Source organism: Phyllobates terribilis, unplaced genomic scaffold (assembly GCF_046119375.1).
Source record: "Phyllobates terribilis strain yellow unplaced genomic scaffold, ASM4611937v1 Scaffold_11__3_contigs__length_659146591, whole genome shotgun sequence".
Classification (NCBI taxonomy): Eukaryota; Metazoa; Chordata; class Amphibia; order Anura; family Dendrobatidae; genus Phyllobates; species Phyllobates terribilis.
Window position 1 is genome coordinate 370392303 of NW_027362771.1, and position 26970 is coordinate 370419272.

Here is a 26970-nt window from a genome sequence, read left to right on the forward strand (position 1 = left end):
AGTGGTCCATCTCCCACTGTGCAAGAGCGCGCACTTGATCTCCAGTCCGGAGTGTCTCTCTGGCTTCCCTCCATGCTGTCTGTTTGCCTCTGTGTCTGCTGCTTAAGGGCGGCGCCCGATCACTTCCTGCTTTTTGTACCTGCTGCAGGCACACCCCTTGTGCGTCCTCAGCCTATTGCTGTCTGTCACCTGGTATTTAAAACAGCTGCTCCAATTAACCCATGCCTGAGCATTGTGCTTCATTCAGTGTGTGCTTGCACTCTGAAGGTGCCAGGTCCCGTTCTGTGTTTCTCTTGTCTGCCTATCCTGGAGGCTGTATTTCCAGGCCTGTCTGAACACGCTCCTAGCCTGTTCCTCCTGCCTTCTAGGGGCCGATTACCTAGACCCGCTCCTGTATCTTGTCTGTCCTGTCTGAACACGCTCCTAGCCTGTTCCCCCCGCCTTCTAGGGGCCGATTACCTAGACCCGCTCCTGTATCTTGTCTGTCCTGTCTGAACACGCTCCTAGCCTGTTCCTCCCGCCTTCTAGGGGCCGATTACCTAGACCCGCTCCTGTATCTTGTCTGTCCTGTCTGAACACGCTCCTTGCCTGTTTGTCCCGCCTCTCTGGGGGCCGTATTCCCAGACCCGCTCCTGTATCCCGCTGCAGTGTCGGTCTCTTCCGTACACTCAGTTCCAGTCTGAACTCTCTCCTATCTTTTACCTGTTTTTTCTCTATGTCCGTTCCTTTCCATTTTCTGCAGAGTCTGTACTCGTACCTAACTCCTGCTCGTTGTCACTGTACTTCCGTTTGTGAGTTTGTGGTCCACTCGCTACTTCTCTGCAAGTACCCTGTGGGTATCTGGTTCTGCCTTTCCCCTCTAATCTGTTCTGTGTGAACAAAGCCTTGTCCACCGCGTTGGCGGTTTTCTTTTTGCTCAGCTCTGTCCACCGCGTCTGCGGTTTTCGCTTTGGTCAGCTCTGTCCACCGCGTCTGCAGTTTTCGCTTTGCTCAGCTCTGTCCACCGCGTCTGCGGTTTTCGCTTTGCTCAGCTCTGTCCACCGCGTCTGCGGTTTTCGCTTTGCTCAGCTCTGTCCACCGCGTCTGCGGGTTTCGCTTTGCTCAGCTCTGTCCACCGCGTGTGCGGTTTTCGCTTTGCTCAGCTCTGTCCACCGCGTGTGCGGTTTTCGCTTTGCTCAGCTCTGTCCACCGCGTCTGCGGTTTTCGCTTTGCTCAGCTCTGTCCACCGCGTCTGCGGTTTTCGCTTTGCTCAGCTCTGTCCACCGCATCTGCGGTTTTCGCTTTGCCCAGCTCTGTCCACCGCGTCTGCGGTTTTCGCTTTGCTCAGCTCTGTCTACCGCGTCTGCGGTTTCGAATTTGTCTCCCAGTCTGTACTGGACCCTACCCAGCCTGTGCTCTAGTCTGCCTGTTCCTGTATTCCCCGGTGTGGGTCAACAGCCGTGTCCGGAGTCTGACCTGGAGTAGACCCTGGTTCCTCTGCTCGGTTCCTCCCTGGTGCACTGGCGTCGTATGCCGTCGTGCGACCTTGGTCGGATCGGGCAGATACTTAGTTACGCCCCTTCAGGCACTCTCCGGTTCATGGCACAGTGGAATCACTACATAAACACGCACACGCCAGTCAGTCCGGGCGTGTGCATTACATGTATCAACTACAAACTTTACCACTGCTCCAGAAACACTCCGACGTAACTGTATTCAATGGGGCGTTCAGTCATTTTATCTGGACGGAAAAACGTCCTAGGATTAGTCTGAACAAACTCATGGCTTCTAAAGATGACGGAGGAGTTAATTTTCCAAGCATCAGAAATTACAATCTTGCTGTTAGAACTCTCCTGTTAGTTTTTTTCTAGTTTGCTGGTCACATGACCATTTTTGCCTATTTAATCCGGCTCCGCCCTCCTGGCCTTGCTGGACTTCATTGTATTTACTACTCTTGAGCTAGCTTGGTGCTCTGTTACCGTTCTCGGTTAGTTGTGCTAGGTCTTCGGACCTCTATGTTCTTTGTTGTGTGTTTGTCTTTGACTGCTACAATTTCTGCTAGGAGGTGTCCAACTTTATCCCAGTCCCTAGTTCTTGTAGGGATCCCTCCCTTGCATCTATAGGTCTTCGTACAGACTAGCCGAGGACTTTAGCGGGTCTGATCGCAGGATCAGGTTCCCCGTTACATCGTAGGGATCCAGTTTAGTTCTATTGTAGGGACAGATCTCCTGTGTTTCCTTAGTGCTTGTAGCAGATCATAACAGTAAGTCCAGCCCAAAAAATTTCTCTAAGGAAAGACCTCCAGTTTCCATCATGGTGTTGGTTCCAGATTTGGCTCAACGCTTGCAGGGACTCTCTCTGGAGGTGGCCGAGCTCCAACAACACGTGAGTAGCTGTTCTGGAGCACATTTGGTAGAGCCAAAGGTACGTCTGCCTGATCTATTTTTTGGTGAACAACAAGATTTTTTTTCTTTTAAAAATGCTTGTTTATTGTATTTTCGTTTAAGACCTGGATCCTCTGGTGATGAATCACAGCGCATAGGGTTCATAATGTCACTTTTGCGCAAGGATCCTCAGGGATGGGCTTTTTCTCTCCAACCTAGTGATCCGTGCTTTAGATCAGTGGATAGTTTTTTTTCTGCTTTGGGTTTGTTGTACGATGATCCTGATCGTGTCTCATCTGCTGAGTCTGAATTGAGACGTTTGAGGCAGGGATCAGGTAATGTGGAAAAGTATTGTTCTCACTTCCGTCGGTGGTCTGCCCAGGTGGGGAGGAACGATTCAGCTTTGAAAAGTTTGTTTCTTGCGGGGCTAGGTGAAAGGGTTAAAGATTTGCTGATTGCTTATCCCACACCTGGAAACTTGCAGGAGGCTATGCAATTAGCTATACGGGTGGACAGGAGACTGCGTGCAAGGGTTAATGAGAGCAAATCCTCTGCTATGTCAGCTCCGAGTCTTGAGAGGGTCTGTGCTGACAAAGGAGAGCCGATGGAGATTGGGGCGATGACACCCCGCTCTCAGGAAAAAGACCGCAGGCTTTCTGAAGGTTTGTGCTTCTATTGCGGAAATTCTGGTCATTTTATTAAGAACTGTGTGCTTCGTATGAACAAAGAAAAAAAAATGGTCAGTTATGCACGTATAGCCTGTTTAAATAAAAAGGGAGTATTCCTATCTGCTACTACCGCTGCTCAGGAAGAATTAATTGAATTTCGGGTATTTGTGGATTGTGGTTCTACTCTGAATGTGATTGATGGGGGATTCTTGGAAAAACTTACATTAAAACCTAAACCTTTGTCATCCCCTATTGCTGTGGTTTCTGTTGATGGCTCTCCCTTGAAGAGTGTTACTCACAAGGTCTGTGAGTTTCCCCTCACTATTAATGGTGTTCATCAAGAGAATTTGGATTTGGTAGTATTGAATAATTTGCCTTCTCCAGTAATATTGGGGTTGCCCTGGTTAAAATTGCATAATCCTGTACTGGATTGGTCTACCAATGAAATTAAGTCCTGGAGCCCTAAATGTTATGACAAGTGTTGTAACGGACGTATTGCTGCGGTGGAAAAAGGGGAATTACCTGTACCTATTCAGGATTTTTGGAGAGTTTTTTCTGAGGAGGAGTCACAAATTTTGCCTCCCCATAGAGACTATGATTGTACCATTGAATTTGTCCCTGGAGCGACTCTTCCTAAAAGTCGTTTATTTAATCTTACTATTCCTGAGAGAAAGGCTATGGAGGAATACATACAGACAAGCTTTGCCGCCGGTCACATTAGGCCTTCCAAGTCTCCTGTGGCTGTTGGATTTTTTTTTGTTAAAAAAAAAGATGGCGGTTTACGTCCTTGTCTGGACTTTCGTGAGATTAATAAAATTACTGTACGCAATCCTTACCCACTGCCATTGATTCCTGATTTGTTTAACCAGTTAGTGGGGGCCAAGTGGTTCTCTAAAATTGATCTCCGGGGGGCATACAATTTGTTGCGCATGAAGGAGGGTGATGAATGGAAGACTACTTTTAACACTCCTGTGGGTCATTTTGAGAATCTGGTTATGCCTTTTGGTCTTACCAGTGCTCCAGCATTTTGTCAGAATCTTATTAATGACATCCTTAGACCTTTGTTCGGCAAAAATGTGGTTGTGTATTTGGATGACATTCTGATTTATTCGCCTGATCTGGAGTCTCATTGGCGGAGCATACGTGAGGTTTTACAGTTACTAATGGACAATTCGCTTTTTGCTAAGCTAGAGAAATGTGAGTTCGCTGTACAGAGAATTAGTTTTTTGGGTTACATTATCTCCAGTGAAGGTTTTGAGATGGACCCGGTTAAAGTTCAAGCTGTGCAGGAATGGCCTAGGCCTATTGGTTTGAAATCGATACAGAGGTTTTTGGGTTTCGCCAATTATTACAGAAAATTCATAAAAAATTTTTCTATTATTGTCAAACCGCTGACCGATCTCACTAGGAAAGGTGCTAATGCGGTTCAGTGGACTTCTGAGGCCATTGAAGCTTTTGTGTTTCTAAAGGAGAGGTTCACCTCTGCTCCCATCTTTATGCAGCCTGATGTGACTAAGCCGTTTTTGGTTGAGGTTGATGCTTCTTCTGTGGGGGTTGGTGCGGTGTTGTCTCAGGAAAGCAAGGATGGAGTACATCCCTGTGCCTTTTTTTAAAAAAAAATTTCTGAGACTGAACTTAATTACGATATTGGTAATCGGGAATTGCTGGCTATTAAACTCGCATTTGAACACTGGCGTCATCTCTTGGAAGGTGCTGAATTTCCCATTCAGGTTTTCACTGATCATAAAAATCTGATCTATCTTGATGCTGCCAAGCGCTTGAATGCCCGTCAGGCTAGGTGGGCACTTTTTTTCTCGCGGTTTAATTTTTCCGTTACTTACATCCCGGGTACCAAGAATGTTAAAGAGGATGCTTTGTCTCGCAGCTTTTCTCCCATGGTCAGTGCTGAGGAGGAGGAGGAGAGCATTTTACAAGAAGGTGTTGTGATTGCTGCTTTGGACTCCGTTTTGGAGGATGAGATTCTTAAAGCTCAGGAGAATGCCCCATCTAACACTCCCCATGGGAGGTTGTTTGTGCCTAGGACCTTTAGGAGAGATTTGTTTGTTGAGTGTCATGAGTCTCGGTTGGCAGGTCATCCAGGAATTTCTGAGACCAAGAGACTTGTGGGTCGCAGTTTTTGGTGGCCTGGATGGCAGAAGGAAGTCATTAAGTGGGTGCGTCAATGTACTGTGTGTGCTAGATCTAAGTCTTCGCATGCTCCTGCTGCGGGGTTGCTTTGCCCTCTGGAGGTTCCTAGTGCACCTTGGACACATCTGGCTATGGACTTTATTACTGACCTTCCCCCCTCTGAAGGTTTCACAGTCATCTGGGTGGTCGTGGACCGTTTTAGCAAGATGTGTCACTTGGTTCCCTTCATCAAACTGCCTTGCGCTAAGACACTCGCTAAGGCCTTTGTCAAGGAAATTGTCAGACTACATGGCGTTCCTACTGACATTGTTTCTGATAGGGGACCTCAGTTCGTGGCTCGTTTTTGGCGTGCCTTTTGTGACAGGTTGGGAGTTCATTTGTCGTTTTCATCTGGATATCATCCTGAGTCTAATGGCCAGACAGAAAGAAAAAAACAGGATGTTGAGCAGTTCTTGCGTTGCTTTGTGGCAGACTATCAAGAGGGGTGGTCTGAGTTTCTGCCACTTGCTGAATTTGCTCTTAACAACCATACATCCTCTTCTGCTGGGTGTTCGCCTTTTTTTTGTTGTACTGAGAATCATCCGTATTTTGGGTCATTCTCCAAATTGGTATCGGCTGTGCCGGAGGAGGAGAGCTTTTCCGGTGATTTGGAGAGAGTTTGGACGGATGTGCGTGATAATCTTCAGGAGGCTAACAAAAAATCTAAGAGGTACTTTGATAGGAAACGGCAAGAGGTTTCGTTTGCTATTGGTGACATGGTTTGGTTGTCCTCTAAGAATCTGCGATTGAGGATTCCTTCGAAAAAATTGGGTCCCAAGTTTGTAGGGCCCTTTAAGGTGCTTCAGATAGTTAACCAATCTGCTGTTAGGTTGGAGGTTCCTACCTCCTGGAAGATTAATCCGGTGTTTCATGTTTCTCTGTTGAAAAAAGCTGATGTGTTGGTTGGTGACGCCTCTGCCACTGTTCCTCCAGTGGTGGAGGACGGGGAATATGAAATTTCCCGCATCCTAAATTCTAGACAGTATAGAGGGAGTTTGCAGTATATCGTCGCTTGGAAGGGTTTCGGACCCGAGGATAACTCATGGGTGAGGGCGGATGATGTTTCTGCTTCCAGACTTGTCAGAGCGTTTCACAGGAGGTTTCCTGATAAGCCTGGTCCTAGGGGATCCGGAGGATCCTCTTAGAAGAGGGGGTACTGTTAGAACTCTCCTGTTAGGTTTTTTCTAGTTTGCTGGTCACATGACCCTTTTTGCCTATTTAATCTGGCTCCGCCCTCCTGGCCTTGCTAGACTTCATTGTATTTACTACTCTTGAGCTAGCTTGGTGCTCTGTTACCATTCTCGGTTAGTTGTGCTAGGTCTTCGGACCTCTATGTTCTTTGTTGTGTGTTTGTCTTTGACTGCTACAATTTCTGCTAGGAGGTGTCCAACTTTATCCCAGTCCCTAGTTCTTGTAGGGATCCCTCCCTTGCATCTATAGCTCGTCGTACAGACTAGCCGAGGACTTTAGCGGGTCTGATCGCAGGATCAGGTTCCCCGTTACATCGTAGGGATCCAGTTTAGTTCTATTGTAGGGACAGATCTCCTGTCTTTCCTTAGTGCTTGTAGCAGATTATAACACTTGCCTGCTTCACTCGCAATATAATAGACTGGCTAAAAAAACCTGGAGGACTGAACTGGAATGTGAATTGGTGTGCATGCCGCATGTAAAAACATGTTCACACATGGCCATTAAACAGCAAAAACAAAGAAACACAATACAAAAATACCCTACAATAATAAATAAATAGATAATAAACCGCGATAGTGCATGAAAATAAGAGAGGGTATTTAGTTAATATGAGTTTGATCAAAATAATGCGAAAGCCATCCCAAAATTATGCATGGGGCCATCTACGCCTTTAACATACCTAAAAAAGATCCGATATCAAATAGACTAACTGCATGTCCTAAATTCCACCATCCCTACTCTGACCTCTTACACGGCCTCTGGTCCTGCCCTGCATCAGTTTCATTTTGTGGACAGGTATCATATATGATTAATGCCATTTGGGGTTCAGTGTATACCCTTTCTCCTTACTTAGCCTTGTTGCACTTCTGGAGTAACAGATAACCCTAGCAAGAAGATAGGAGTCCCCCCCAAATTGCTACTTACTCTGCTTATACTGGTGGAAAAACAGCTCCTTAAATATTGGCTAGATCCCAATGCCCCCACCCACATTGCAGAATTGACAGCACAAATGAAACATTTTATGGAAGTCGAGCAACAAGATGCACTTTGTAATAAAGAAAAGCAAGCAGGCAAATTTCTTCTGAAGTGGAATTGTTGCCCACTAAGTGAAAAAAAGAAAATGGTGGAACTTCTACAGCTTGGTATATATTAGAGGATCTTAAAAATAGCCTGGGCCTTCTACGCTTCAATTAAAAAAGGGAAAAAAAGGGGGAGAAAGAATAGGAAAGAGTAATCACTAGGCTAGTGTTTCTATTCTGATTATAGAATTACTATCTTTTCATGATGGCTTTAATAAGTTATAATGTCAGTTAGATCTTATGTTTGGCTAGTTGATGAAGGTGGACAAGTTTTAATTTTTAAATTTGTTTTGTATGTCATACCAGTTAAACCTGCGAAAATTGTTATTATCTGCCCAGTCTGCGTACGGGCATTTGAATATCTTCTTCAATCTGGTTTGTTTATATGTTTTATGAAAAATCCAATAAAAATGATGTAATGATGATTAAAAAAAAATAATAATTTGATGCAAATAAAATTTGAGTTGAATTTTATAAAATTTGCAGGTCCTGGTCAATTCAAACAATTTGTAACTCAATTCACGTGAATCGCCAAAAAATGCCCGCCACCTTTTTACACATTGCATCAGTAATAGAAGGCTGACATGACATCATGCGCCACTACAAGGGCTTCCCCATAATGCCTTGCAGCTTTCAAATCACATGGCATAGTGCTGCCTATCAAGAGGGACTATCATAGGCAGTACAGCAGCCTAGGCTGGGAATGCAGCTCCCAGGGTTCTCCTTTATTAGTTCATTTCACCCGATGAACGAGTGCTTTGCTCTTTTATCAGGTGATTTTCAACCTGTTTACACTAGAAGATAATAGTGAAACAATTCACTATGCTTGTTCACAATTCCATGTCCATTCTTTCAGCGTTTTTGCAACGTTTTGTACCTGTTCAAATGAATTGGTAAAAAGACGCAAGTAAAAATGCATCAAAAGCGCATGCAAAATCTTGTTACTTCAAAAACTGAATGCAAGTGAACCTAGAACAATTGATGCTTTGATACTAAAATATTTAGATTTGAGAGTCCTCAGTGGTTCATACTTTTTAATGGCTAACAGAAAAGATGGTAACAAATTGCAAGCTTTCGAGACTACGCAGGTCTCTTCATCAGGCTAGTATACCACAAAATCTGAAGAGTCACATATTTATACACAATAAGACACACAAAAAATGCAATAGGTAAGACAGGCGATGAAAAGCAGAGTTATTATGGAAGAGATAAACAGTTCTGGCTATAAATATTTTAGCAGTTAATAGATAAGGAGTGTGAAGGTTTTATTGTCCTGTGACTAGGTAAAGTGTTATGATGGTCTCACAAGTCTGAGGAGCACATTCCTTAGTTGATGTAGAATGACATAAATCCATGTGACACATTCATTCCTGCTCTGAAAGTGTTAAAGGTCACCATCAGTTTATATTCTGAGATTCTTCTTTCTCTTTGAGATTTGAAGTTACCTTTTAATACCAGTAATTTCATGTCTTTTATGCTGTGATCAGGGGAACAAAAATGCTTGGCTACAGGTAGATCTATTATTTTTTCTTTTATTGTGTGGCGATGATGATTCATCCTTGTTCTAAGTTGTTGCCCTGTCTCCCCTACATACAGACCCCAGCTGGACATTTGGTACATATAATTAAGTACACTACATTAGATGTGATACAGCTGAACATACCTGGGATCTTATAGTCCTGATGTCAATTGGGCATCTTTATCTTTTCTGTGGTCGTTACTTTGTTACTGTGCTTTGATACTGTTTTTAAGGCAAAGGTTGATGACATCAAATACCACAATTGCACCAGCATGCCTCTATTCCTGAAAGCTGGAGGCTCCAGAGAGGAATAAAGTTCATTTTCTCCCTCCCGCTTTCAGTAGCTTTCAGTAAAGTAACTGGACAGCTTTGGAATTGCACAAAGAGATATTGTCACGGGTGTGTCGCCACGAAGATCGTCACGATTACACAGCCTGACTTCTCGCAGCTGAGTTTTTGGTGCTTTGTGTTTTTCGGCAGTGAGGGAGATAACTCTCTCTCTCTCTGTGCTAGACGAGGTCCAGCCTCGCCCAGCTGCAATCAATGCTGCTGTAGTGGGACTCCTTCAAATGCCTGCCGGTCTGTTGGGGAAGTGTCGGTGAAAGCATTTCATGCAGACTAACAGAGCGGATCGTGGTATTTGGAGTTTCAGAGCTAAGTGTATTTGGAGTGTTTTTTCCCTTCCTCGCTTTATCATTTATCTCCTTTCCCGTTGGTGTTCCCTCTGTTGTAGTTGTGTAGTTTTTGTATGCAAGGTGGTTTTGGTTTTACCCTTGTACTGTCTCGTTCGTCTAAGTACTGAGTGTGGGCATATTATTACCTGTCCCCTTTTGTTGTGATCAGGGGTCCATCTCAGGACTAGATTACTTAGGTGCAGGGATCCTCAGGAGGTAGGGGTTATGCTGGCGGCCTGGACCTCTGTACCTTTAACAGTACCTCCAGGTAGAGGGATTAGTCAGGGCCCCAGCTTAGGGTCAGCTTAGGCCTCCTACCTCCAGTACACAGAGACAGCATGACATTTTCACCGACCCCTTAGATTTTCTCCAGCTACCATGGATCCAGTAGCCGGTCTAGCTCGGCAGTTGCAGAGTTTGTCCATGGAGCTGGCGGACGTTAGGTCCAAGGTTTTGTATCCTCAGGAGCAAGCCGGACCAGAACCTAAAGTAGCTCTCCCTGACAGGTTCTCTGGGGGGCGGGACAAGTTTTTTGTTTTCCGGGAGGCATGCAAGTTGTACTTTCGGCTGCGGCCTCGGTCATCGGGGAGTGAAGAACAAAGGGTGGGAATTGTCATCTCGCTCCTACAAGGGGACTCACAATCTTGGGCGTTCTCTCTTCCCCCGGGCTCCCCGGCTCTCCAGTCAGTGGATAGGTTTTTTGCTGCTCTGGGTCTTGTATATGATGACCCGGATCGGATCTCCCTTGCTGAATCTAAGTTACGTAGGATCCGGCAGGGATATCGTCCGGCGGAGGAATTCTGTTCGGAGTTCCGTAGGTGGGCCACTGACACCCAGTGGAATGACCCGGCTCTTAGGAGCCAGTTTTGTCAAGGTTTATCCGACAAATTACAGGATGTGTTGGCACAGTATGACTCTCCCGCGTCACTGGAAGCCGCTATGGCCCTTGCTATTCGCATTGACAGACGGCTTCGGGAGAGGTGCGGGATAACTCCACCCCCTGTGATGACTCCACCTCCTACAAGGTCCCCTCATATGGTGGTTCCCCTGGTCAGTCCAGAGGAGCCTATGCAATTAGGAGGGACATCATTTCGGGGGAGGGGACCGGTGGTGCGCCATAAGACAGGAAGGTGTTTCTTCTGTGGGAGAAAGGGACATTTTATTGGGGGGTGTCCATCCCGTCCCTTGCAGAGTGAAGAGTCGTCGGAAAACTGTTGATCCCAGGTTGTGTGGTGGACGGCAATCTGGGAGTAGGTATTTCGTCCCTAGGTTCGTCTCAGTTTCTCGTACCGGCGGAGGTGGTGGTGGGTACGAGAATTGAGAGGATATCTGTTCTTCTGGATAGTGGGGCCAGGGCTAATCTGGTGGACGCTCGGTTTGCCCGGGTTCAAGGTATGCGATTGAGTGAGTTGGCTAAACCCATCCCCATATTCTCGATCGATGCCAGGCCTCTCGGTCAGGGAAGTTTTTTGCAAGCTGTGCATAATGTAAAACTTCAAGTGGGGGCGATACATAAAGAACTGTTGTCTTGCTACGTGTTGGAGGGTCTTCCCACTCCTATAGTGTTGGGCCTTCCTTGGTTAACTAAGCATAACCCGGTTATTAATTGGCAATCCAGAGAGATAAGCCAATGGAGTAAATTCTGTAATAAAAACTGCATGAATACGGTCATCGGTGCGGTTACTCCTAGGGTCTTACCTCCATTTCTGGCGGACTTTGAGGATGTATTCTCGGAGAAAGGGTGTCAGGAACTACCTCCTCATCGCGAGTATGACTGTTCTGTAAAACTGCTCCCTGAGGCCAAGTTACCTAAAGCTAGGTTGTATAACCTTTCTGGTCCTGAGAGGCAGGCCATGAAGGATTATATTTCAGAAAGTCTGGCTAAGGGGCATATTAGACCTTCATCTTCACCGGTGGCCGCGGGGTTCTTCTTTGTTAAGAAGAAAGATGGAGGCCTACGCTCTTGCCTGGATTTCCGTGAACTTAATCGGATTACGGGCCGAGATCCGTATCCGCTCCCACTTATTCCCGATCTCTTTAATCAGATCGTGGGCGCCAAATGGTTCTCTAAGTTGGATCTCAGGGGGGCGTACAATCTGATTAGGATGAAGGAGGGGGATGAGTGGAAGACGGCGTTTAACACTCCGGAGGGGCATTATGAGAACCTTGTCATGCCATTCGGTCTGACTAATGCCCCGGCGGTGTTCCAACACTTTGTTAATGACATTTTTCGCCGCCTGGTGGGACAGTTTGTTGTCATATATCTGGATGATATCTTAATTTACTCGCCGGATCTGGTGTCTCATCAGGAGCACGTTAGGCAGGTGTTACAGATCTTGCGGGATAATAAACTGTATGCCAAATGGGAAAAGTGTGTGTTCGCCGTACAGGAACTCCAGTTTTTAGGCTTCCTGGTTTCAGCGTCCGGTTTTCGTATGGACCCTGGGAAAGTGCGGGCAGTTCTTGAGTGGGATTGGCCAGAGAATCTTAAGGCACTACAACGTTTCCTGGGGTTTGCTAATTATTACCGGAAGTTCATTCGTAATTTCTCGTCCATGGTTAAGCCTCTCACAGACATGACTAAAAAGGGGACGGATTTTTCTAGGTGGTCTGACAAGGCTTGTCAAGCATTCTCCTCCTTGAAAAAATGTTTTGCCTCGGCACCCATACTCATTCAACCTGATGCGTCACAGCCATTCATTGTTGAGGTAGACGCTTCCGAGGTAGGGGTGGGAGCAGTATTGTCACAAGGTTCGTCCCCTGGTAAGTGGCATCCGTGCGCCTTTTTCTCTAAAAAATTGTCGTCCGCTGAGAGGAATTACGATGTCGGCAATAGGGAACTCTTGGCCATTAAGTTAGCTTTTGAGGAGTGGCGCCATTTTTTAGAGGGGGCAGTCCATCCGGTCACCGTCATCACCGATCACAAGAACCTGCTATATCTGGAGTCCGCGAAACGTCTGAATCCCAGACAAGCTAGGTGGTCATTGTTTTTTACCAGGTTTAATTTTGTCGTTACATCTCGTCCTGGGTCAAAAAATGTAAAGGCGGATGCCTTATCTCGTAGTTTCCCTGGGGCCGGGAATACGGACGACCCGATTCCTATCCTTCAGGAGGGGGTGGTGGTTTCGGCAGTATGCTCTGAGCTTGAGGAGGAGGTATTGGAGGCTCAGGGGGACGCCCCTGTTGGACCTCCGGGGAGACTGTTTGTTCCAGATCAGTTGCGACAAAAGGTGATCGAGGCACACCATAACTCAGTTTTTGCAGGACACTCGGGGAGTAAAGCAACTGTGGATCTCCTCTCGCGTCGGTTTTGGTGGCCTAACTTACATAAGGAGGTGGTAACTTTTGTCGCGTCCTGTGGGGTTTGTGCGCGCTCTAAGACCTCACATACCCGTCCGTCTGGGGCCCTCTTACCTTTGAAGATCCCGGAGCGTCCTTGGACTCATCTGTCTATGGACTTTATTACGGACCTCCCTCCGTCTTCGGGTAAAACGGTCATACTCGTTGTAGTGGACAGGTTCAGCAAGATGGCACATTTTATCGCTCTTCCTGCTCTTCCTAATGCTAAAACTCTTGCGCAGGTGTTCATTGGGGAGATTGTGAGGCTTCACGGGGTACCCTCCGAGGTGGTGTCAGATCGGGGGTCTCAGTTTGTGTCCAAATTCTGGAAGGCGTTTTGTACACGGCGGGGGATGCATTTATCGTTCTCATCGGCTTTTCATCCTCAGACCAATGGTCAGACGGAACGTATGAACCAGAGCTTGGAGACATATCTCCGGTGTTTTGTGTCAGAGAACCAGGAGGACTGGGCTTCTTTCTTACCTCTGGCAGAGTTTGCTCTTAATAATAGGCGGAGCGAGTCCACTGGTAAGTCCCCGTTTTTTGGGGCATATGGTTTTCACCCCCAGTTTTGTACTTTCAGTAGGGGGGGCTCTTAGGGGGTTCCTGAGGAGGAACGATTTTCCTCATTACTCGCTTCAGTATGGAGAGGGGTGCTGAAGAATCTGAATACTATGGGGAACCGATACAAACGTATGGCTGATAGGAGGAGAGTGTCTGGTCCGGACCTAAGTGTGAACGATCGGGTATGGTTGTCTACCAGGAATATAAAACTTAAGGTTCCCTCCTGGAAACTGGGTCCCAGGTTCATCGGGCCGTACAGGATCAGTTCTATAATTAATCCGGTGGCATTCCGTCTTGACCTCCCCCCTACGTTTAAAATTCACAACGTGTTCCACAGATCGTTGCTTAAGAGGTATGTGGCGCCGGTGGTACCGTCACCTTTACCTCCCCCTCCAGTGGTAGTCAATGGTAACTTGGAGTTCCAGGTATCGAGGGTCATCGATTCACGCTTTAATCACCGGTCCCTTCAGTACCTGGTTCATTGGAAGGGGTATGGTCCTGAGGAGAGGATGTGGGTTCCTGCGTCGGATATTAACGCAGACCGATTAGTTCGGGCCTTCCACACGACTCACCCGGATAAAACTGGCCCTGAGGGTCCGGAGGCCCCTCGTAGAAGGGGGGGTACTGTCACGGGTGTGTCGCCACGAAGATCGTCACGATTACACAGCCTGACTTCTCGCAGCTGAGTTTTTGGTGCTTTGTGTTTTTCGGCAGTGAGGGAGATAACTCTCTCTCTCTCTGTGCTAGACGAGGTCCAGCCTCGCCCAGCTGCAATCAATGCTGCTGTAGTGGGACTCCTTCAAATGCCTGCCGGTCTGTTAGGGAAGTGTCGGTGAAAGCATTTCATGCAGACTAACAGAGCGGATCGTGGTATTTGGAGTTTCAGAGCTAAGTGTATTTGGAGTGTTTTTTCCCTTCCTCGCTTTATCATTTATCTCCTTTCCCGTTGGTGTTCCCTCTGTTGTAGTTGTGTAGTTTTTGTATGCAAGGTGGTTTTGGTTTTACCCTTGTACTGTCTCGTTCGTCTAAGTACTGAGTGTGGGCATATTATTACCTGTCCCCTTTTGTTGTGATCAGGGGTCCATCTCAGGACTAGATTACTTAGGTGCAGGGATCCTCAGGAGGTAGGGGTTATGCTGGCGGCCTGGACCTCTGTACCTTTAACAGTACCTCCAGGTAGAGGGATTAGTCAGGGCCCCAGCTTAGGGTCAGCTTAGGCCTCCTACCTCCAGTACACAGAGACAGCATGACATTTTCACCGACCCCTTAGATTTTCTCCAGCTACCATGGATCCAGTAGCCGGTCTAGCTCGGCAGTTGCAGAGTTTGTCCATGGAGCTGGCGGACGTTAGGTCCAAGGTTTTGTATCCTCAGGAGCAAGCCGGACCAGAACCTAAAGTAGCTCTCCCTGACAGGTTCTCTGGGGGGCGGGACAAGTTTTTTGTTTTCCGGGAGGCATGCAAGTTGTACTTTCGGCTGCGGCCTCGGTCATCGGGGAGTGAAGAACAAAGGGTGGGAATTGTCATCTCGCTCCTACAAGGGGACTCACAATCTTGGGCGTTCTCTCTTCCCCCGGGCTCCCCGGCTCTCCAGTCAGTGGATAGGTTTTTTGCTGCTCTGGGTCTTGTATATGATGACCCGGATCGGATCTCCCTTGCTGAATCTAAGTTACGTAGGATCCGGCAGGGATATCGTCCGGCGGAGGAATTCTGTTCGGAGTTCCGTAGGTGGGCCACTGACACCCAGTGGAATGACCCGGCTCTTAGGAGCCAGTTTTGTCAAGGTTTATCCGACAAATTACAGGATGTGTTGGCACAGTATGACTCTCCCGCGTCACTGGAAGCCGCTATGGCCCTTGCTATTCGCATTGACAGACGGCTTCGGGAGAGGTGCGGGATAACTCCACCCCCTGTGATGACTCCACCTCCTACAAGGTCCCCTCATATGGTGGTTCCCCTGGTCAGTCCAGAGGAGCCTATGCAATTAGGAGGGACATCATTTCGGGGGAGGGGACCGGTGGTGCGCCATAAGACAGGAAGGTGTTTCTTCTGTGGGAGAAAGGGACATTTTATTGGGGGGTGTCCATCCCGTCCCTTGCAGAGTGAAGAGTCGTCGGAAAACTGTTGATCCCAGGTTGTGTGGTGGACGGCAATCTGGGAGTAGGTATTTCGTCCCTAGGTTCGTCTCAGTTTCTCGTACCGGCGGAGGTGGTGGTGGGTACGAGAACTGAGAGGATATCTGTTCTTCTGGATAGTGGGGCCGGGGCTAATCTGGTGGACGCTCGGTTTGCCCGGGTTCAAGGTATGCGATTGAGTGAGTTGGCTAAACCCATCCCCATATTCTCGATCGATGCCAGGCCTCTCGGTCAGGGAAGTTTTTTGCAAGCTGTGCATAATGTAAAACTTCAAGTGGGGGCGATACATAAAGAACTGTTGTCTTGCTACGTGTTGGAGGGTCTTCCCACTCCTATAGTGTTGGGCCTTCCTTGGTTAACTAAGCATAACCCGGTTATTAATTGGCAATCCAGAGAGATAAGCCAATGGAGTAAATTCTGTAATAAAAACTGCATGAATACGGTCATCGGTGCGGTTACTCCTAGGGTCTTACCTCCATTTCTGGCGGACTTTGAGGATGTATTCTCGGAGAAAGGGTGTCAGGAACTACCTCCTCATCGCGAGTATGACTGTTCTGTAAAACTGCTCCCTGAGGCCAAGTTACCTAAAGCTAGGTTGTATAACCTTTCTGGTCCTGAGAGGCAGGCCATGAAGGATTATATTTCAGAAAGTCTGGCTAAGGGGCATATTAGACCTTCATCTTCACCGGTGGCCGCGGGGTTCTTCTTTGTTAAGAAGAAAGATGGAGGCCTACGCTCTTGCCTGGATTTCCGTGAACTTAATCGGATTACGGGCCGAGATCCGTATCCGCTCCCACTTATTCCCGATCTCTTTAATCAGATCGTGGGCGCCAAATGGTTCTCTAAGTTGGATCTCAGGGGGGCGTACAATCTGATTAGGATGAAGGAGGGGGATGAGTGGAAGACGGCGTTTAACACTCCGGAGGGGCATTATGAGAACCTTGTCATGCCATTCGGTCTGACTAATGCCCCGGCGGTGTTCCAACACTTTGTTAATGACATTTTTCGCCGCCTGGTGGGACAGTTTGTTGTCATATATCTGGATGATATCTTAATTTACTCGCCGGATCTGGTGTCTCATCAGGAGCACGTTAGGCAGGTGTTACAGATCTTGCGGGATAATAAACTGTATGCCAAATGGGAAAAGTGTGTGTTCGCCGTACAGGAACTCCAGTTTTTAGGCTTCCTGGTTTCAGCGTCCGGTTTTCGTATGGACCCTGGGAAAGTGCGGGCAGTTCTTGAGTGGGATTGGCCAGAGAATCTTAAGGCACTACAACGTTTCCTGGGGTTTGCTAATTATTACCGGAAGTTCATTCGTAATTTCTCGTCCATGGTTAAGCCTCTCACAGACATGACTAAAAAGGGGACGGATTTTTCTAGGTGGTCTGACAAGGCTTGTCAAGCATTCTCCTCCTTGAAAAAATGTTTTGCCTCGGCACCCATACTCATTCAACCTGATGCGTCACAGCCATTCATTGTTGAGGTAGACGCTTCCGAGGTAGGGGTGGGAGCAGTATTGTCACAAGGTTCGTCCCCTGGTAAGTGGCATCCGTGCGCCTTTTTCTCTAAAAAATTGTCGTCCGCTGAGAGGAATTACGATGTCGGCAATAGGGAACTCTTGGCCATTAAGTTAGCTTTTGAGGAGTGGCGCCATTTTTTAGAGGGGGCAGTCCATCCGGTCACCGTCATCACCGATCACAAGAACCTGCTATATCTGGAGTCCGCGAAACGTCTGAATCCCAGACAAGCTAGGTGGTCATTGTTTTTTACCAGGTTTAATTTTGTCGTTACATCTCGTCCTGGGTCAAAAAATGTAAAGGCGGATGCCTTATCTCGTAGTTTCCCTGGGGCCGGGAATACGGACGACCCGATTCCTATCCTTCAGGAGGGGGTGGTGGTTTCGGCAGTATGCTCTGAGCTTGAGGAGGAGGTATTGGAGGCTCAGGGGGACGCCCCTGTTGGACCTCCGGGGAGACTGTTTGTTCCAGATCAGTTGCGACAAAAGGTGATCGAGGCACACCATAACTCAGTTTTTGCAGGACACTCGGGGAGTAAAGCAACTGTGGATCTCCTCTCGCGTCGGTTTTGGTGGCCTAACTTACATAAGGAGGTGGTAACTTTTGTCGCGTCCTGTGGGGTTTGTGCGCGCTCTAAGACCTCACATACCCGTCCGTCTGGGGCCCTCTTACCTTTGAAGATCCCGGAGCGTCCTTGGACTCATCTGTCTATGGACTTTATTACGGACCTCCCTCCGTCTTCGGGTAAAACGGTCATACTCGTTGTAGTGGACAGGTTCAGCAAGATGGCACATTTTATCGCTCTTCCTGCTCTTCCTAATGCTAAAACTCTTGCGCAGGTGTTCATTGGGGAGATTGTGAGGCTTCACGGGGTACCCTCCGAGGTGGTGTCAGATCGGGGGTCTCAGTTTGTGTCCAAATTCTGGAAGGCGTTTTGTACACGGCGGGGGATGCATTTATCGTTCTCATCGGCTTTTCATCCTCAGACCAATGGTCAGACGGAACGTATGAACCAGAGCTTGGAGACATATCTCCGGTGTTTTGTGTCAGAGAACCAGGAGGACTGGGCTTCTTTCTTACCTCTGGCAGAGTTTGCTCTTAATAATAGGCGGAGCGAGTCCACTGGTAAGTCCCCGTTTTTTGGGGCATATGGTTTTCACCCCCAGTTTTGTACTTTCAGTAGGGGGGGCTCTTCGGGGGTTCCTGAGGAGGAACGATTTTCCTCATTACTCGCTTCAGTATGGAGAGGGGTGCTGAAGAATCTGAATACTATGGGGAACCGATACAAACGTATGGCTGATAGGAGGAGAGTGTCTGGTCCGGACCTAAGTGTGAACGATCGGGTATGGTTGTCTACCAGGAATATAAAACTTAAGGTTCCCTCCTGGAAACTGGGTCCCAGGTTCATCGGGCCGTACAGGATCAGTTCTATAATTAATCCGGTGGCATTCCGTCTTGACCTCCCCCCTACGTTTAAAATTCACAACGTGTTCCACAGATCGTTGCTTAAGAGGTATGTGGCGCCGGTGGTACCGTCACCTTTACCTCCCCCTCCAGTGGTAGTCAATGGTAACTTGGAGTTCCAGGTATCGAGGGTCATCGATTCACGCTTTAATCGCCGGTCCCTTCAGTACCTGGTTCATTGGAAGGGGTATGGTCCTGAGGAGAGGATGTGGGTTCCTGCGTCGGATATTAACGCAGACCGATTAGTTCGGGCCTTCCACACGACTCACCCGGATAAAACTGGCCCTGAGGGTCCGGAGGCCCCTCGTAGAAGGGGGGGTACTGTCACGGGTGTGTCGCCACGAAGATCGTCACGATTACACAGCCTGACTTCTCGCAGCTGAGTTTTTGGTGCTTTGTGTTTTTTCAGCAGTGAGGGAGTTAACTCTCTCTCTCTCTGTGCTGGACGAGGTCCAGCCTCGCCCAGCTGCAATCAATGCTGCTGTAGTGGGACTCCTTCAAATGCCTGCCGGTCTGTTAGGGAAGTGTCGGTGAAAGCATTTCATGCAGACTAACAGAGCGGATCGTGGTATTTGGAGTTTCAGAGCTAAGTGCATTTGGAGTGTTTTTTCCCTTCCTCGCTTTATCATTTATCTCCTTTCCCGTTGGTGTTCCCTCTGTTGTAGTTGTGTAGTTTTTGTATGCAAGGTGGTTTTGGTTTTACCCTTGTACTGTCTCGTTCGTCTAAGTACTGAGTGTGGGCATATTATTACCTGTCCCCTTTTGTTGTGATCAGGGGTCCTTCTCAGGACTAGATTACTTAGGTGCAGGGATCCTCAGGAGGTAGGGGTTACGCTGGCGGCCTGGACCTCTGTACCTTTAACAGTACCTCCAGGTAGAGGGATTAGTCAGGGCCCCAGCTTAGGGTCAGCTTAGGCCCCCTACCTCCAGTACACAGAGACAGCGTGACAGATATTTGCTCAATCCGCAACTTAATTTTCTTCTATCTAACATTTCCCTCTGACTCCCTCCTAATTTCTTCAACCACACATATGCTGTGTCTATACATTTAATAAAATAGAGATATCACACCGCAAAGCATAATTCCTACTGAACTTCTGCACTTAGGTGATTCATAAGTCACAAAAGAGCATTTCTGTTTCTTATAGTATAGTTCTGCACTCTCACTCCCTTAACTTATAAAATGACCATAACCATGACTTTATTATAGTTATTAAAACATTTCCTATTCATGTGTGACTGCCACTGTTTTTACCTTGTAGTGGGTTTTAGTTGAAACAGTCATAATTAAAGACCATTTCCTACTAAAATAGAAATTACCAGTGCAAATGTCCTTGAGTTGTTCTCTTAAATGAAATATATTCATATTCTGATAAAATACTTTCTGAGTTAAAACTAAATTCACTGTTTGCATTCAGTGCAACCCTTTCAAATGTTGAAACTGAACATATAAGAGAAAAGCTGAAACTGTGTGCACATACAGCTCGTATACAGTATTATCAACTGGAATATTCATTTTAATACATAATTTGAGTATAGGAAACTGATGTTACATGTGTTGTGGCTGCTTCTAATAACCTACTGCCACAGTTACCACAAGATTGTGTCTATATAAGTGTTAATTACCGCAGTTCTGATATAAGTAACAAGGAGATCTGGTAGAAATGTGAACATGGTCTAATGGTTGGGCTGGAATACAAGAAAATGTACTGCAGGGTTTTATCTTCTTTTTTTACATAAATAGTCATTGGGTACCATCATTAAAGAAGTTGTACAGTACTTTATATTACCCCCCGCAATGTATCCCCCCGGGGTCCCTAAGACATTTTGTAATTACCTTACGTTGCTGATAATGCCTGTGAGCGGTTCTATCGGTGGCCGCTCACAGGCATCACTTGACCCTGCACTGACGTCACAACAAGTGAGGCGTGACTCAGCGCTGGGGTCCCCACGGTGGCTGCTGGGTTGTGGTCGGGGTTACCCCCGCGTCACACCCAGCATCCACCGCGCGCTTTCCCAATGATTGGGGAGAGGCAGAGTGCGCGGTGGATGCCGGGTGTGACGCGGGGGGTAACCTCGCCCACAGCCAGACATCCACCTGGAACACGGAAGACAAAGACCCCCGGCTGCTGCCAGCACTTGTCGTGACATCAGCGGATGTCAGAGCTGGCTGCAGCTGGGGGCCACGTGATGCCTGTGAGCGGCCAGTGATAGCGCCACTCACAGGCAGTATCTGCAGCGTAAGGTAATTACAAAAATCCTTAGGGGCGCTGGGGGGATACATTGGGGGGGGTAATATAAAGTACTGGACAACCCCTTTAAGCAAATCCTTAGGCTCTGATGAAATTACATTGAACACTAAGTGGACCTGTCACATATGTTACGATTAAGACTAGAGATGAGCGAACCCGAACTGTAAAGTTCGGAGTTCATACCGAACACCTAGTGTCCGGTGCTGGACTCCGAACACCTAGTGTCTTCTCCCGGAAGTCCATTTTAGTGTTTGGAGTTCGGATGGAGAGAAGGAGACTCTGCTTCCTTTGAAGGCCCCTAGCCCTTACTATGACTATTTTACAGCGCTTTTACAGCACCAAAGTTTGGGGTACCTGTTGACTTCTATGGGGTTTGGGTTCAAGTTCGGCTAAAGTTCTGGTATTCAAACCAAACTTTTGGACTAAAGTTCGGTTGGACCTGAGCATCCATGGGTCTGGTAATCCCTAATTAAGACCTTAGGGTTGAAACGCATGACAATACATGACATGTATTATCATGATGACCATTGAATTTTAATGGGTATTTAAAGGGGTTATCTACTACTTTCACATTGATTCCAATAGTGCATTAATGTATGATCGGCCGGGGTCCCGCACACGGGACCCCTGCCGATCAGCTATTGTAGGTGCCGGCGACCGCCGGCCGGAAGTCCTTACCTGCGGTGCTTGGCCGTCCATCTGTAGTGGCCGCTGCGGGGTACTGCACATCCGCCTCCCATTCAATTGAATGGGAGGCGGATGGGCAGTAACAAGTGCCGGCCACTACAACTTGATGGCCAAACACTACAGGTAAGGACTTCCGGCCGCCGCCGGCATCAATAACAGCTGACCGGCGGGGGTGCTTTGTGCGGGATCCCGACCGATCATACATTGATGCCCTATCCTACGGATAGGGTATCAATGTGAAAGTAGTGGACAACTTCTTTAATAAAAGGATATTTTTTATTTACACTGGATTTTGCTACCAAATTTTCTTTTTTTGGACCTGTCACATGGTCGACTACTTTTTGGTGTCCGCCTCAACTAGGCGTGTGCAACCAAATATAATGCATATATGTAGATCTAAATGTGGGGAACAGAGCGCACAATAGGGTGATACCCTATGGAGGGAGATTAAGAGAGTGCTGGTTACACTCACCTGATGGAGTTGTGACAGGCACAACTCCTATGAAGGCATGAAGAAAAACAGCTGCTGCTGCCCTGTGGCTGAAAGATAAATCCTCCAGGAGATATTGGATCCAGTTGGATAAACATGTAGGTGGGCTGCGCTGCTGAAGTAAATCAATTCTTCAGAGATGATGATGATGATGAAAAGACTTTTTATTAACAACACGTTTCAACGCCGTACCGGCGTCTTTTTTGTGACATATTTGTTTTTTTTTTACTTGAAAAAGACGCCGGTACGGCGTTGAAACGCGTTGTTAATAAAAAGCCTTTTCATCTTCGTCATCTCTGAAGAATTGATTTACTTCAGCAGCGCAGCCCACCTACATGTTTATCCAACTGGATCAAATATAATGCATGACAGAGCACAACGTTGATCAGTCTACATCATTGTAGTCAATGGCCCTGTCTGCTCATACACCCGATTCTCGTTTCACAGGATCCAGACATAAGCCCCAATGGAGTCACTGAACTTAGAGCAAGATGTGATGTGAACATAGTCTAAGATGTCAAGTTCCACTTTTCTCCATCCAGATATCTTGCTGTATCAAGTTGCAAAATGTTCTTTATGCACGATAAGATGTGAAACATTGTTATGACCTCAGTTTTACTATTGTGATTCCTTAATCTTAAAAATACATTTTATCAGGAATTTTTAGTTTTTTTCGTCATTTCCCTGATTTTAAGCTACTTGTAATGTTCTTTTGCTTTATAATCAGCATCTCTTATTTGTGTAGCTTTTGTTCTCATTTGGCACAGCAGCCGTCTCATCACACGTGTGATCGTGATTGCCTCGTTATACTGTCATGTAGAAAACATTTGAAATAAAAAATGCTGTATAGGTACTGTATGTCTATGTTGTATAGATATGTGACACTTGGAAATGTTGTTCTTAACAGGATTCATCAGTTAATGGCTCAATTAATGCAGCAAGGACAACAACTATATAATCTATTTTAGCTTTATGTTCCTCGTTTTTTTTATTCATTTTTATTCATATTCATTTTCATTTTAGTTTTTATGTGCAATCATGGCAAGACTGAAGCTAAAAAGTAACCCTATCAGCCCATATGCAATATACCCCCCTTCCAATAATAGGAAGAATAGCAGTGAACACAAGAGCCAGAGAATTTTGCTGTACTTTCTCATGCCTGTCACCCCTCTTTTAAACAGGTTGTCAGACTGTCCACGGTTAATTTTTATTTGGCCGTAGATGTGCAGATGTAGAGAATATCAAACACACCAATGATCATCTCCGAGTCTCCGTTGTTACTCCTGTTTTTGTTGACAGCGTTCAGTGGTGACCACCATAGACATGACCATTACTGCCAATCACAAGACAGAACGAGACTATCGAGCCCGGTGTAGTCATGGTGGCATCACGGCTGAGTGGGCATCTCTGGACAACCAGCTTTGGAGCTGGGATGGATGAATTTAGCTGTGGGTATTTTTTTCCTATGTGCTAAAAACATTTAAACCTAAAAAACAATGTAAAGGAATAGCTAGCTGTAACATTTCTGTAAAAGCCAAATCACTGTAAAAAACTTTGACATCATACCAGGAAAAGCACTGCATTTTTTTTACGTAGCTGCAACCCTCCAACACTTAGGCTAATACTATACAGCACAACACACGTCACATGTCCGAAGTTATACTCCTCGTACATTGAACTATATTGTAAGACAATGATGTAACGTGGTTGCAAGAAACCCAAAGGATTTAGTTTTTTTCCACTAGTGTGTCATGGTCGTTCGACCATATTCACTAACAGTTTTTCTGACAGCGTCACAAAATAATTTTTGGCCGTACAAAGTGTGTCACTGCCAAAGTCGTTATATAGCCCCTGCCATATATTATACACCTCCCTTCAGTAACTCCCGCAGCTTACAGTGCAGCTCATATATCGTATTTTATTATGAGCGAGTCACTGCAGTAATTAGCATTTTACATTTATCCCATAATTCCAGCACTATATACACATCATGCATGCAGTACATCACTCTTCTCAGCCTATCTGTACATATGTACCCATCATGAAGAACATCATTCCTCTCCATGAATTTAAGCGTACAGGTAAAAGTCCCAGCACCGGGCGGGTCTAGTTGTTAGACTCATAACTGTTTATGGCTGCCCGGCTGCCTTAGTGGTGCTATACCTTGCATTAAATCATCTGTGGCTGCATCACAATCTGTAAAATATGCATTGCCTGTTACGTATTGGGATGCGGTCTCAGGTGATTTAATGGTACACATAGGCCAGATGACCCTAAATAATTACTAGAGGGCAGGCCCTGTACATCCCCCTTTTTAAAAAAGGTCTGTCACCAGTTTATATTCTTATTTTATTCAGCTGCTCCCCTGAGTATTTTGTTGTTGATAGGTTCCAGACATATGGGCTTTTTCTGTTTGAGTCTCAAAATATTCAAATTATTTTGGTATTTTCCATAGAGGAGTTGCTCATGTCATTGTCTGTGGGAGTGTTTGTAAGCAGCTCTGAATGATTAACCTGTAACTAATGCCCCCTTGTTTAAAGAGAATGTGTCAGCAGGTTTTTACTATGTAATCTGAATGCAGCATGAGATAGGGGCTGACACATAGATTTCAGCGATGCGTCACTTATTATGCTGTGTGCTGTTGTTTCAATGCAATGAATGTTTTATCACCTGGAGATTATCACTACCTGGACCACAGTGCATGTGAGCACTAGTCTGACCACACCCCCTCCTCTGATAAGCAGCTCACTGTCTATAGAAAATGTGCACAGAAAGCTGGGGTATGGCGGGGTTAGCTGAGATCTGCTACATGCTACATCTAAGAACTCTGATTGTGTCAGAGCTGCTGCACCCAGTAACCTAAGTGATACATTGTTAGAATAAGAGTTCCTGCTCTCAGATGAGGTAGCCATAACCGGGTCACAGATTCCTTTTATAAAAATACAGAATCACAGGACTCCTTTGGAAAAATTAAATGATGAGGGAGATAATTGTGAGTGGTCCAAAGCGTCAATTTTATTTTTAAAGTTTCGATCACACCTTCATCAGAATAGTGTTAAAAAGAACAGAAACAATGTACAAAAATAAAGAAAACGTATTTGTCCTATAAACCGTCATATTGAAATGATCTTGATAGGGATGCAGACTTCAATGACCACTTTCATAAAGCAGGACTTTAGATTTTGTAATTGAAGTTGCAGGTCCTTGAGCATATACCTCCTCCTAGAGGTGGTGATCACATTAAACCCTTAAAATATAGAGAGACATACTGGATTTATACCTTAGACTCTTTAGTACCTAAATGGTTAAACAGGGAGTTGTATGTATTTTCTTTATGCTTATTTGCAATCTTTGGCCTAATCTACCTTTTTTTTTTAACTTTACAGGCCCGCTAATCTGACTTGTGGCACTTGTTTCATCTCCTTTGGTCCTTCGGACCAATCACAATTATATCTATTATAACCATCATTTCATTTCTCCAAAAGAGTGCCATGATTCTGTATTTTTAAAGTGGAGTGATATCCTACCCATGCACCCTCTTTCTTTAGAGTGATGTGTTCTGTGCAGCTATACAGATTCCTTTTATGACCATAAAAATTTGTATTTTGGATGCACTAAATAAAAAGGCTCTTGGCAGATTTAAAATGGAAAAACAGGATATTCAGGGGAGAAGCGAGAAATATATTTGAGCAAAAACTATCCACTTTTGGCCTGGTGACGGGTCCTCTTTAAAGAATTGCAATATATTTGCGGTGAAAAAAACACTATTCCGACATTGAATTTTGGGAATTGTTTTCACTGTGTACGTATATTGTGGTAAAAATGACCTTACACTATGATTCTCCTCATCAATACGATTACGATCATACCCAGCAGGTCCAGTTTTTATTTTAGTGGTGAAAAAAAATCAGAAGTTTTTTGTTTTGTTTTTTAAAAATTTTTTTTGGGTTGTGTCGCCATTTTCCAAGACCCGTAAATATTTTTATTTTTCTGCCAATAGAGCTGTGTGATGACCTATTGTTTTGTAGGGTGAGACAATGTTTTTATTAATACTATTTTGGGAAGAATGTGACTTTTTGGTCGCTTGTTGCAGCATTTTTTGTGGAATTGTGGCAACAACAAAAAAAAACAGAATTTTAGATCAGACTTTTCTGAACGCGGCGATACCAAATGTGTGCATTTTTTTTATTTTTGTAATATCTATTTTCAATTGGGGTGATTTGAACTTTTAGTTAGTTTTTTTTTTTTTTTCATATTTTCTTGAATATTTCATTTTTACTTTTTACTGTTATTGTTAACACCCTTAGGGGGCTTGAAGATGTGATCATCCGATCTCTTTTTCTATATACAGTGATCTCACAGCATTGCAGCATATAGCCAAAATCACAGTCTTCCTTGAAGACCGGCCACTGGAAGGGCTTCAAAGGAGCTCCGTAATGACAAGCACCGGGGTCATCAGCTGACTGACCAGCTGTCACGACAACCCATCGTCAACCCGCGATCACACTTGCGCTGATGGGTGAAGAGAATGACGCGCATGCATGCCGGAGCGTGTTAAATGCTGCGGTCAGGGATTGACAGCGACATTTAACAGGATAATAATTGCGGGCTATGCACCGCTACGTCCATGATTGATATCAACAGGCCCTGGCTGTAATACACAACCATCACCTGCCGGGTATGGGACAAGTTTGCTGCATGAGCCCGCTCCATACACCTACTTCTAACTTGCGCCGTACATGTGCGGAGGATGTCGTGAAGAGGTTAAAGTATGACATGTTAAAGTATTTGCAAGAATTTTATGACATTGATTGCGGAGTGTCCAACTTAATATATTCTTCAT

General features: G+C 45.9%; 1 protein-coding gene across 2 annotated transcripts in view; it reads left to right on the forward strand.

Annotated features, from left to right (window-relative positions):
- The window catches only part of APBA2 (amyloid beta precursor protein binding family A member 2), a 699615-nt gene that overhangs the window by 62862 nt on the left and 609783 nt on the right, over positions 1 to 26970 (forward strand). The gene's annotated exons all lie outside the window — the stretch shown is intronic.